This window comes from Aegilops tauschii, chromosome 3, assembly GCF_002575655.3.
Source record: "Aegilops tauschii subsp. strangulata cultivar AL8/78 chromosome 3, Aet v6.0, whole genome shotgun sequence".
Classification (NCBI taxonomy): Eukaryota; Viridiplantae; Streptophyta; class Magnoliopsida; order Poales; family Poaceae; genus Aegilops; species Aegilops tauschii.
In genome coordinates, this window is record NC_053037.3 from 432,839,729 (window position 1) to 432,852,695 (window position 12,967).

Below are 12,967 nucleotides of genomic sequence, written 5' to 3' on the forward strand. Positions count from 1 at the left end.
AATTACCCGCTACGGTGATATGAGCATCTAGGTCGTATGATCAGTGATCAGATTGCACATGCATAGTACTTGTACTTTATGCGCAATTCCCAAACTCTCTCAGCCGTATATTGCAAAAACATTCAAACCTCCTACTGTGGGCCGTTAGATCTCAGTGAACTCGTATCACCATTGAATCTACGGTGCGGGAGCACCTCATATTCTCCCATGCGAGAAAACATAAGGTGCTCTCGCAGCTTGGATGCTACGGTGATACGAGCTTCGAGGTCGTCTGATCTGAGATCCAATGGCATCTGAGCAGTCTTTGTGCTTGTAAGCAGTGGCCTAACTCTTTGGGGGCTTTTCTGCAAAAAACCATTCGAACCACCGAGGAGGTGTTGGGTCACAAATCCAACGGCTCCGAAGAGCTTGTATCACCAAAGCATCTAAGGTGTGGTAGCACATGATATTCTTACATACAGGAGAATATGATGTCCTCCTTCATCTTAGATGTTACGGTGATACGAGCTTCCAGGTTGTTGGATATGGGATCCAAGGGCATCTGAGTAGTTTTTGTACAAATTGTGTGCAATTCTCAAACTCATCAAGGTTTCCTGTAAAAATATTAAGACATCATGTCAGCTGCTATATCTCAAATCTACAAGCTCCAAGAAACTCGTATCGGCATATAGCATGTAAGGTATGGGGGCACATGATATTCTCCCGGGGAGGAGGGGTGGGGGTGCATACCAATCGGTGGTTGGGAGGGTGGGGACAAATATAATCTAAACAACCCTAAACAGAGCTTCACAATTTTATCTAAGGTCAAGGGGTTGACCCCCAACAATCATAGCTCAGCCTAATTAAACACAACATTTGCATGTACTGTAGTACTAGACTTAATATTCATGTTTCAGTTTCATGTTCATTTTAAATATTGAATTGAGGACCATGCATGTCTTACATTATACTCCCTTCGTTCCTAAATATTAGTCTTTTTAGATATTTCAAATGGACTGGCACATACGGATGTATATAGACATATTTTAGAGTGTAGATTCACTCATTTTACTGCGTATGTAGGCACTTGTTGAAATCTCTAAAAGACTAATATTTAGGAACAGAAGGAGTATTTTTGAATTCGTGTCATACATGCATGGTTTGGAAAAATAGATGCACTATACTTATTGGATTGTTGTTGTGTTCGAGTGTGTGTGTGTCTGTGTGTGTGGTCATATGCTTGATACATACAAAGTTTTCTCACCTACATATTGTTCATCTTTTAAATTTGAATTTGCATTGAAAAACTTACTAGGGATACCATGAAATGTGAAATCCACGTTGAGATCACTATATCACAAACTCACTCTAATTCAAAAACTCGTCATAAATCAATTACCACGTTGAGATTAGTATTTGCAAGGAAAATACGGGCATTGTAATACACATAGATTCGTTTGGCAATTTAAAAGGTTCCTTTCGTATTCTTGAATGGTAGGACCCAACGGTGTACCACCCAGACCTTGGCTCGTGTTGATCCTAAAAAAAACCGGGCTCGTGTCCTTCTGGTGGCATGCGTGGTACGCACATTAGGCAACCCCAACCAGTCGAGCCTCCGCTTTTCGAGTCGAAATATCTGGCGGCCAGAATTCCAGCCCTAGAAAATTCCCCTCATGTCCCCGGTTCATAATGACTACCAATGAACAACGAAGGGATTTTTTAGTAACTAGACAACGTTACCTACCGTGCCAAGCACGGTTCAATTCCCTCGGTCACCGCTCGCCAAGGTCACCCGTCAACTGCATTGCCTAGTACTACTACTACTACTACTACTACTACTACTACAGGATGAGCACAGAATTGAGCCCGTTTGTTCGTGCCTAGTACTTGAGTTAATATATTAGGCAATGCACTGGTACGGAGGGATTATCCTTTTACTCTGCATATATAACTTGTCTGAAGTCTAACTAAGCAAAATGTTTGACCAAATCCTTTCTTAAGAAATACAACAAGACAGATGTATGGCTTCAAAATTTATTGCATGATGCAGGTTATGATATTGTTTCGAATCCTGGATCTTAAATTTCAGAAAACCCAAAAGTGACCATAAATTCTTGAAACTGAGCATGGTCACGTGATATGGCACAAATATTACTTCATAATTTTTTTCTTCAATTTGAGACAAGCTGCTTATGACAAGTTGCACAAATGAAGAGCCAAGGTATTTTGGAACAAAGACCTATCACGTTAAGGCGAACGCTTTCACTATTGAAGCCATGGGCGTTTACGTGCCGCCACGAGTCCCGCTTCTCATCGGCAGGTGCCGTCCGAGCAAGCGTGTGAGTCGATGGGAGGCGCGCGAGCAGACCGCTGCGCCAGCTGACAGGGAGGCGTGCGCGCAGACCGCTGTGCAGGCTCACCGGGAGGCGAGCCCTTTAACCAGGCTCCGCCGCCCACCTTCGTCCCAACTGCTCCCACTTTTAATGTCACCGGCGCCGCAGTTTAAAATCAACCCCGCACTACCCGGTATCGCTACAATCTTCTCTCTTCCTCTCCGATTCTCCTGTCGTCTACCTCCAACCAGCCTGACCTAAACATACGCCATGCCGCATCACGATGGTCTGCCCTTAGTCTTCCAGTTTCCTGAGGAAGACACCCAGCCGGAGTCTCAAGAACATAAGGCGTTTTAGGACGAGCTTGAATTGGCCTTGTGGGAAGACGCCGCGCCTGTCCCCGCTCCCGTTCCGGCTCTCGTCGCCCTGACTACGCCAGCGCCCATCCCCATGGCATTGATGGGCTGGGAGCCGCACATTGTCGCCGAGCTTGATGCCACAGGGTTCCACGAGGTCCCCGCCGACTTTCACGCGCCCATGCACCTGCCAGCGCATGCGCCTGCGCATGCACTGACGCGCACGCCCCATGCCGGTGCATGTGCACCTGCCAGCGCATGCGCCTCCGCGTGCACTGACGTGCGCGCCCGTGCCGGTGCCCGTGCACACGAATGTCTCCGTTGCGCCATTGACAGTGCCTGTCCCCGCGTGGGTGCCAGTGCCCCCCACAGCGGCATGGATGGCCGCCGTTGATCGCTTCCTTGCACCAACGCCAGTCGCCTCCTCCCGCCAGTTGACTCGCTCCAAAGTCCAGAACATTTTGGCCTTCCTTGAAGCTAGGCCAACGTCCAGGAGTACGCCAACAACGGTGCAAGGCGCCGCCGTCATCGTCGGTCAGTGGGCCGACGACACACAGAGCACGGTAGAGGAGCCGCTTCCCACCGCAAGACGCCCCCGCCGCATAATCTAAATTTGCCATGAAAAATGTTCGGATTGCCATGCTTAAAATCCGAACGTTTGTCATTTCCGTTTATTTTAGATCGATCATCTTATAATTTAAAGTCGGAGTCAGACTGAACGAAATCTATGGTTTGATCGATTGAATGTTCTGCTAGAGCCTTATCAAATTAAATATAAGACGTCATCAAGCCACATGTATTCCTTGTCATCCAACGACCTAGACTGCTTCAATGTCGAGCGCTCAACATGTTTAGCGTGCAGTTAATTTCATGCCAAAAATAGTGCTAATCACATAATAACACACAAATAATATCCTACTTAATATCCTCATGCACTTTAGATACTTCCAAATTAACGTGCATTGCACGTACACACTGACGAGTGCTGCTAGTATGTGAAACTGGTGCCGTAACTTGTGAACGCGTCCAGATATGGTCAACGGCAATATCGCCCGCGAGTTCTTCGTGTTTGCCCGTGCGTCTAAACACAGAAGCGGAGGAGAGAGAGAGCACACATGGACCCCACCATTAAGTGAAGGAGAATAGTACTAACAATAATATTACATGTTATCCATTAAATAGGTTGTGGTAATATAAAAACATTATGTGAACAAAGGGAGGTACAACAAACATTGTTGTTCTACGTATGTTGCCTATGGACGTGCGGCTTGAAGGCCCTGGTCGCATGCTCGATCCTCGTCCTTTATTTTTAAATTTGTATATGGGTCCAAATTTGTTCCATTCCAAGTGGACTATCGGTGTGTAGTTTTGTAGCTTATTTATAATAATTAAAGAGAACAACAAAGTTTTTTGCAATAATACCATGGTGCGACGTTGAAGGCGAGAAAGGACGTGCGAGAGAGCGATGACCGAGCCAGAGGGAAATCACCTAGGGGAGTTGCGGGGGTTGCAACGGTATTTGGAGTAGTTGTGGGCCGAATGCTACGAAAATATAATCTAAACCGGCCGGAATAAATGCATACACAAATTAATCCAAGGTTGGAGTTCCCCTCGCAATGTAAATAGCTCCGGCTTTGCGAGGGATGGAGAGGTAGCTTCAATGTGTGGAAGATACGGCATGAGAAAGCAAGGTCAATCGAGAGACATATAGATAGAGAGACAAAGTGAGTGTGGTCCGACATTCATTGAACAAATATATATGCTTTGGAGAGATATTGTCTGATTGAGCTTTTGGCAAGGGTGAGGGCTGTAAGATAGAGCTTGAGAGATGATCCAGTCACAGACGTGTAGATATATTTTGTGCATGGGAGGAAGCAAGGTCAATCGATCACATAGGGTCATCATGCGATCGAAAGAGTGAGACGGGTTGGAGAGAGTGACCTAGATAGACAATGTGTGTGAGAGAGTATACAATGTGAATAGGTCGAATTGGGCTCAAACATGGTGATATATCATTTTTGTCCGAGAAGAGCGAGGTCAATCGAGACATACAGAGAGAGAGAGAGAGGGAGGGAGAGAGAGAGAGAGAGATTGAGCGAGCATGGCCGGCCATGAGGTCGAAAGAGTGGGGCGGCTTGGATGGACTGACCTAGATAGACAATCTCCGTGAGGGAGTATAGAGTGTGTCGATCGAGGCCCGAACAGGGAGATATATCATTTGCGTGTGAAAGAAAACGAGGTTAAACGAGACTCAGATAAAGAGAGCGAGATTGAGCGAGTGTAGCCCGCCGTGCGGAAGAAAGAGTGAGACAGTCTCGAGGGAGTGACCTAGATAGACAACGTGCGTGCGTGCGCAACAGAGGTTGAGGGCTAGATAGGCAATGCATGTATTTAGCGCGAGAGGGTGAGAGGGAGAGGGAGAAAGAGAGAGCTCGGCATGGGGTGCAATGGCGGGTGTGTGAGGTAAATACATTTGGTAACAAAGTGGAAAAGGGGGGTTGTGTAGTTGAGAGAGTTAGAGATCGAAACATGGAGAGAAAGAATGAATGTGTGTTGGAAACCGATAGCTTCCTAAGGTGGTTAGGAGAGGAAGATTGACCGATACAGGAAGTATGTACCGTGTGTGCGGGGGGGGGGGGGGGGGGGCTCAAAACTAAATTTGAATGTAGATAGTACGAGACTTAATATCGATGTTTCAATTCGGTGTACATTGTAAGATTTGAACTAAGGACCATGCATATGGGTAATTATTTCGAATTCGTGCCATACTAGGTTTCGAAAAGTTGACATTGACTCGACTTGCTGTGCTATTTTGTAGGTCATATGTTTGAATCCATCCAAAAGTTTTCTCACTACCATGGTGTTCATCATATACATATGAATTTGTATTAAAAAAGTAGCATGGATACAGTGAAATGCGAAATCCACGTTAGAATTGGAGATCGCTATGTGACACACACTCTAATTCAAATAACTAATTATGTGACACATACTCTAATCCACGTTAGCGTGGATACCGTGGATAGCATTTTGTTTTTTTATAACTCCTCATTAATTAATTTATAGTATTTCGTTTCGAATGACTAATTATTTGCATGGAAAACACGGGCATGGTAATACATGCAGATTCATTTGCAAATGAAAGAAGATTCGTTTGCATTCTCAAATCTCCTCTCAAATGTAGGCGTACCAGGCAGACCAGGGTCGTGTCGTGGTGGTCGCGTGTGTCGTACGGTGGCTTAGCACCCAGCCACCCACCCGGACGATGCTTCGGTGCCTTAAGGAACCTACTTTTGTGTCTATGACATGTGGGCCCAACAGGTGGCTGGCCCACATGTCAGTGACCCAAAGGCAGGTGCCTTTAAGGCACCGAAGCTACGTCCCACCCACCCCTCTCCCCCCCAAAAAAAGGACGACGACAAAATAAGTTCGCGCTTCCATCTTTCGGATTGAAATATCTGGAGGCCAATCTCCCTTCTCCACCGTCCCCTTCCGCGCCCAGATTGCTCAAATCCCTAATTCGCCGCCAACCCAAGCAAAGTTCGAATCGCCCCTCGTCTCGTCTCTTTCCCCACCTCTGTGCCGGAGGACGACTACGAAGACGACGGTCGCGCTTCACCACCGCACCGGAGCTACCTCATCTACGCCCTCGTCCACCGCACCGGGTGGTCCACCGACAATGTCGGCCGCCGCAACCGACGTGCCTCACAAACACCGACTTCCACCGCATCAGGTGCGCTTCACCGACGCCGTCTCCCAGCTCACCGGGGCTACTTCACCGAGCACATCGTCACACCTCCGCCCCCCGGGGCCGCTAGGGCTTCACCAACGGTCTCGTCCACCGCATCGTAGCGCTCAACTGCCACTCAAGATCTGCATCCATGCGCGGCCAGGCAACGCCGGCGCATCACCCTCAACGGCTCTGAAGTGACCCGCACTCTAGCTAGGCGAGCATGCCCAAACGCCGGCCCGAACTAGGTATCCACACATCACTCCCTTGTGCACTGTTCCGACGATATTTGGATATCCTTTCACTGCTCTCTTAGCTTACACGCCTATGCAACTCTGACTTTAACTCTTATTTCTTCTGGAGATATCATCTGAAACAAGCAAATCCATTTTTTAGCGAAGCATGACGGCGCTATGGTATCTAGTACACATCCCGCACACCCGTATAACCTTGTAAGTATCTGTCCTCTGGTACAACAGCAAGGTCGATTCCTCATATTTGATCAACCGTTCACCGTGTCAAAAATGCAGAGGGGGATGCAAGGAGCACAAGGCCTGCACATCCAAGCAAGTGGTAACATGGACTTGTACATGGAACATCCCAAGCGCAAGCATAGCTGTAGTGAGCCTGTACAACGAGCTAGCATAAGTCCCCGCATTTCATTTAATTCGTACTGGTATTCGTGTATGATTTGTGTGCAGTGGCGGATCCACGAATTCAAGTTACCAGGGGCGAACATTTAACTTAAAGAATACGAAGGCACTTGCACTACGGAAATCAACATAACTTGAGAAATGTGAAGCTACATGCACTTTGAAAACCAGCTAATGATCCAAAGTAGTTCAGATTATAAAGACTAAATGATGCAAGCACCAAAAAACACAAAATGCAACATGGTGTACAAGGACAACAAACATGGTATGTAACTGCTTGAATTATTCGTTCTCTGGCTCAAAATATCGAAGTGTAATTGCACCTATAACCAGTGCGCAAACTGCATATCAATATATCTATCCTGCACAAGTATGCCAATAGTTTCAAACAACAGACTAGAAAAGTATTTATGCTATGTTGTCATGATACGGGGACTTTCTGGTAGATGGCCTCGACGTTTCCTCAAGCCATGAAAATGCACTATAATTTTCTTGTCATCAATGCCTGCAAATCTCTATGTCTCTCTCAACATAGCAGATCATCATTACACACTAAATCCTTCAATGGGAGCTTGCAAAATGCTTGCATTAGATCCCTCATTAGACACTATATGTTCATCACCAGGAGCATGTAAAATGTTTGCATCAAATCCTTCATTAGCAGTCTATTCATTAGACACTTTAGGATCAAGAACAACATGAGCTTGGATGTTTGCACTGGAAACTTGATTAGATACATCAAATTCAGTCAGTTCAGTATTGATTGGGGGAGATATAAAATAAGTAGAAATTGGTTTCATTTTCTCATAGATTCCCTACATACAAGCAGTTTTACAACACCGTTAGGTTTAACTATTGGCCAGAAATTGAAGAGTTGAATTAGATATAATCAGGGATGTGATGTACCTGCTTGTTGTGCATGCTACTCTTGCAAGCTGCGACTGTCCGTTTGCGCAAGCTCGATGCCATGCCCGTGCTGCCGCCGCTGCCTCTCACGCAGGCTACACCCAGGGTTGGATCTTCATCTTCTTGTCCTTCCGTTCGCTTGAAGCCCGGTGACCGTCCTCCAACGAGGGCGCGAGGAAGTGTTGTGTCAGTCTGCCAGCGGCGGCTAGGTTAGGAGTGAACCAGACTGGAGGCTGGAGCGAATGAATTGGGATTTTTCCTGCTGTCGATCGATATGGTAGGCGCTCGTTTGGGCCGCGAGCCTGCTATAGGGCCTGCCTTGCACTTATGTTATTGGCCCATCCAAATTGAAACATTTTTCTTCATTTTTTACATTGCCTACTCGTGCGTTGGGACGAAAAAAACTAGCCTGGGCCAACCTGGACGACTCAAACTAGGTGCACACTTTCCAACCACCCGAGGCGGCCACCCATACCAGCCCCTATGGTGGCGTCGCCCCTTTTGCGTGTATGATTGGGGTAGTGAAAAATATTCCAGTGGTGCTTTTGATTTACCCACAGAATGGTTGAATTGCTTGTTTCTATTAACTGAGTTCGCCAATAATGTGAAGGATGCCAGTCTTTTCATCCTATTGTAGATTGCTTAGATCTCAATATGCCAAAAGTAATCGCATGAAATATACAGTAAAAGTCAGTGTGATGTGTGTGGCTACAACTAGTCTGACTACACGTCCTCATATAACATATCAAGTACGCACCATCTTACCAGATTAACCATTCGACTTGCCAATGCAATGTGGGAAGAAAGAAGTATTGGGACTGCGTATCCAAGCAATTGATGCCATGGACTCCTTCGTACAACCTTGTAAGCAAAAAATAAGTTGCAGTGTGCCTGTACAAAGAACTAGTGTAAGTTCAGTTACCTGCTTCTCGTAATTTTAGTTAGCCACCTATTGCAAAATTGTTCAATTACGTTGGTTGGCTTAATTTAGTTTGCTACTAATTACATAATGCCACAGCCTGTTAATCCTATTATAGACTGCGCCTATCTATGTGTTTGATACTTACTGTTAAGATTTACCTGTTTGCCTGAACTTAAATAGCTACTTGTTTGTTTAACTGCTTTACTACTGCAACAACGGGTTACAATGATGTTAATAACTACTTTTCAGCATCCAATTGAAACTCTTTAGTTCCTTGTTTGTTTAACTGGTTTGCTGTTATAACTCCCAGTTGAGATGTTTTACTAACTTCAACTTTTCTGAATCCAATCGGAACTTCAATGGCAAAACAGGTTAGCCCAAGATCAAAGAGCGAGGTCCCCATGGACGTTGTATCATCCCACAGCAGTAGCACCGGCCCAATCGTGCATTATGAATTGCCAGCTGCTGATGCTCTAGAGGCTAAAATAGTGGTAGAAAGAGATTCTGCTTCTGCACTTAGAGATGAAGTTGACATGTTGAGGAAGCAAACAACACAATCACTAGCAGTACTCAAGACAACCATTAAATATTTGGTGGATTTCAAAACGAAGCAAGCTGAGACTGACCACATTGTTAAGGTCCTGAAGGAAAAAAGGAAATTAAATTCCCACTTGGTAAATAATAGGTGAAATGTTCTTTCCATCGTTGAATAACCTTTGTGTTGTTTGTTCATGTAATCAATCAAACCATTTGTTTTAGAGATCATGTAATAATTGTTTTTTGTTTTTTGTTTTTTGGTTTGTAATTTTATTTGAGCACAAGTCTGTATTAATTGATAAGACTCGGAGACATTTCATTTTGATTGCTGTGCCAGACCTACAAGTATGCCAATCGGGCTGAATGTGCATTCAGCAATAATACTAGTATAGAGGGACCATAAGTGGCATGCATCGGAAAGGGCCAAGATGTTGTAGTAGCTTGGCTAAAAAACGGATGCTGCTATAGCAAAAAAAAGTACAGCGGCCTGGCTTATGTATGTTAGTTGATATTATTGATCCATATACTCTATAAGTGTTTATATGTCTGTTAGTTGTGTACATTATTGGTTGATTGACTCGGTATTTGAATCTTGATACATCGCTTGTGTACATATCTAAATGGGAGTACACATTAGGCTGCGTGTGACATTTGAGTTGGACATGAAGTGTTCCAAATATTCGAATTCACCTTAAAATGGATTCTAGCTTCTGAATTTGAGTATCGGCATTTGTAAACCATATTCATATATGATAGTGGGATACATCTTTGTCGTCCTTTTGAAGATATATAAAAACACATAGAATGATTTATAAAGATTCGTATAGGAATACAAAATGGATTCGAATTTAGTTGCCAGGGTAAACATGGATGCTTATTGTCCCAAAATTCGAAAGAAGCGGCAAAATGTCTTACTCCCACGTCGGCTGCCCAAAGCCAAGTGTTTGGAAGATGGAAATTACAGTCTACCCATTACACGGACAATCCATCGGCTCGATTTCCACTGCTCTAAATATGGGTAGGTTAGTGACTTCAATTAGACGTGACACGACCGCCTCTGAGCCCATTCCGACACGGTGGGCACCAAACATGGGCGGCAAAACACATTTGATTCAAGCTCGTCTGAAAGACCTCTGTTTCTCCCTCCATTTCCCCATTCATACACGATGGGCGGCAAAACAAACTCGACTCGGCCGAAATCGATGTAGGCAAATATTTTCAATAGGGGCAGGTTTGTAACTTCACTCAGACGTGACACAATCGCCCTACCTATCAGCCCCGTTCATACACCATGGGTGCCAACCACCTCTCCTCGCCCGACATCGCTCTGGGCAAATATTGGCGAGATGCGAGATTACCGTCGTATCCCCAACCGACGAGACGTCCAAATTTTAAACAGGGGCTAAGTTCTTAACCTTCCCATATTTCAGGCAGGCGCGTCCCATAAACATGGTTCCCCGTACCTCTCCCTCCATTTTCCCATTCATACACCGTCCGCGCTAGATCACCATCCCCACACCAGCCTCTGTCTGCCACCCCATCCATCGCCGCCGTCCTCCACCCCATCCATCGCCGCTGTCCTCCACCACATCCATCGCCACCGTCCTCCACCATGCCGGAGTGCCTACCAAGACCGCGTCGTCCACTGTTAGAGATGGACGTTTCTCATCCACGGCGACGGACCAAGAGCCTTGCATCACGTCCTCTCGCTTCATCGGCGCCGTCGTCCTCTTTACCGGGGCCGCTCACACGACCTTCTCTTCCACCGCAATGGGACTTATCCCCCGGCGCACCCGTCTACCGTCACAGATCTGCTTCAACGCCACCGACAGCCAACGCACCCCCGATGCCTACACGGCGCTGCAAGAGAGGTGGTACTTCATATCTCCTCAACTTTTTGATCTCAACCAGAAAATAGATCTTAACTTGGTTACTCTACTTTCTTTTCAGCTCTTAGAATTTAGTTCTTAGTTCGAAGCAAACAATGGCTACTAAATATCATTTCTCCGGTTTGCAGCTTCAAATCTGCCATGGCATGGTCATAATACGGTTTAATTGATCATGTTGGTTCCGTGGTGGTTTCTTTAATAGAAATCGGAGGGGAAACCCTCTTTTGCTAAAAAAATATGCTTAGAGTTTCCCCCTTTTTTGATCACTATATGATCAGAATACATGCTTCGTGTCATAATAGCACTGCTCCACCCATCAAGCTAAACAAGCTTAGTTGTTCAAATACGAATCTAATATTATTAAAACAGAGTCGTTTAATTGGTCAGCTAAATGTTCCTAAATTAGTTTCAAAAATGCATGTTCGCCGCTCGGGTGTGTATCTCTACAGGGTGCCCACCGTGGGCCGGCCCACCCTGGGATTTTGGGTCATCCCAGGCCCCGATTCCCCTCTGTTCTGCTGCGTGCTTCCGATCTCTACTCGCCCCCAGCCGCCTGCCATGCCGGTGACTTGCCATCCCCGGACGGCATGACTCTAGGAGGAGACGCCGGACTAACAGGAGGTCAGGAGCCGCTCGCCCAACAGCGTCACCACTGCCCGGGCGCGCCGCCGTGCCTACCTTCCCAGTCTGTTCAGGGCTCAGGCGTGCAGCACCCACTAAGCCAACCCGATTTATCCTAAGATACGTCCTCAACACTCAGCAACCACTCCTCATCACCCATTTTCTAATTGATTCATTACTCATTAGGCAGGACTGTCATTAGGGTTTGTTGTGTGCTCAGTGCTACCTACACTTAATGGTTCAGATGTATTTCGGTAATCTTTAGTACCTGTAAAGTTCACAGGGTTTTCAAAATTCCGGCCCTAGGAACAGACACTAGTGATTTTGGATTGTTGGTCGTAGTGACATTGACCCAGATTACTACTGCAAGCCAGGTTTGTTGACAATTTTACTTGTCTTTCTTACTGATTCGATATAATATCCAATTATTCATGTTGATTAGTTGCAAACAATAAGTGCTAGACAAACTTCTTGATTCAGATTTTGGACAGTCTCTTACTGCAGTTACAATTCTGCATACTTGTCCTAGTAAGCTCACAAGTAAATGATTGATTCACTACATCTATGCTTGCCTTGTCATATTTGTTGTCAATATTCTTTTAGGTGGACCACCCTGTTTCTAAATACTGGAACCATAGACATGAGTGAATAGTATTTCTCTATGTGATCTCTTCCATCATGTGTGGGCAACGAACACTGCATTGTATAGAAAGAACGTGTCATTTCCAGCTTTTACACAGGCTTCGATCTTTTACATGGAATACAATCTGCCTACTTGCTTTGTGTCGCACTACCAACACTCCACCCTTGAAGCTAAACATTATGCCACTCATAATTCCTTAGTTTATTTGTTCAAATACGAATTTCATATGATTCTAATGTTCCTACTTCAGTTTTGAAATGTGTGTCTGCCTGTTATAGAGACATAAGGGGTTTGTATTTCTGTGTGTGGTCTGGTCAGCATGGTTGGGGAGTGAACTTTGCATATGCAGGGGTTTATAGGGAGACACTCTTCGAGTTGAATCTGCAATGCATTCCATA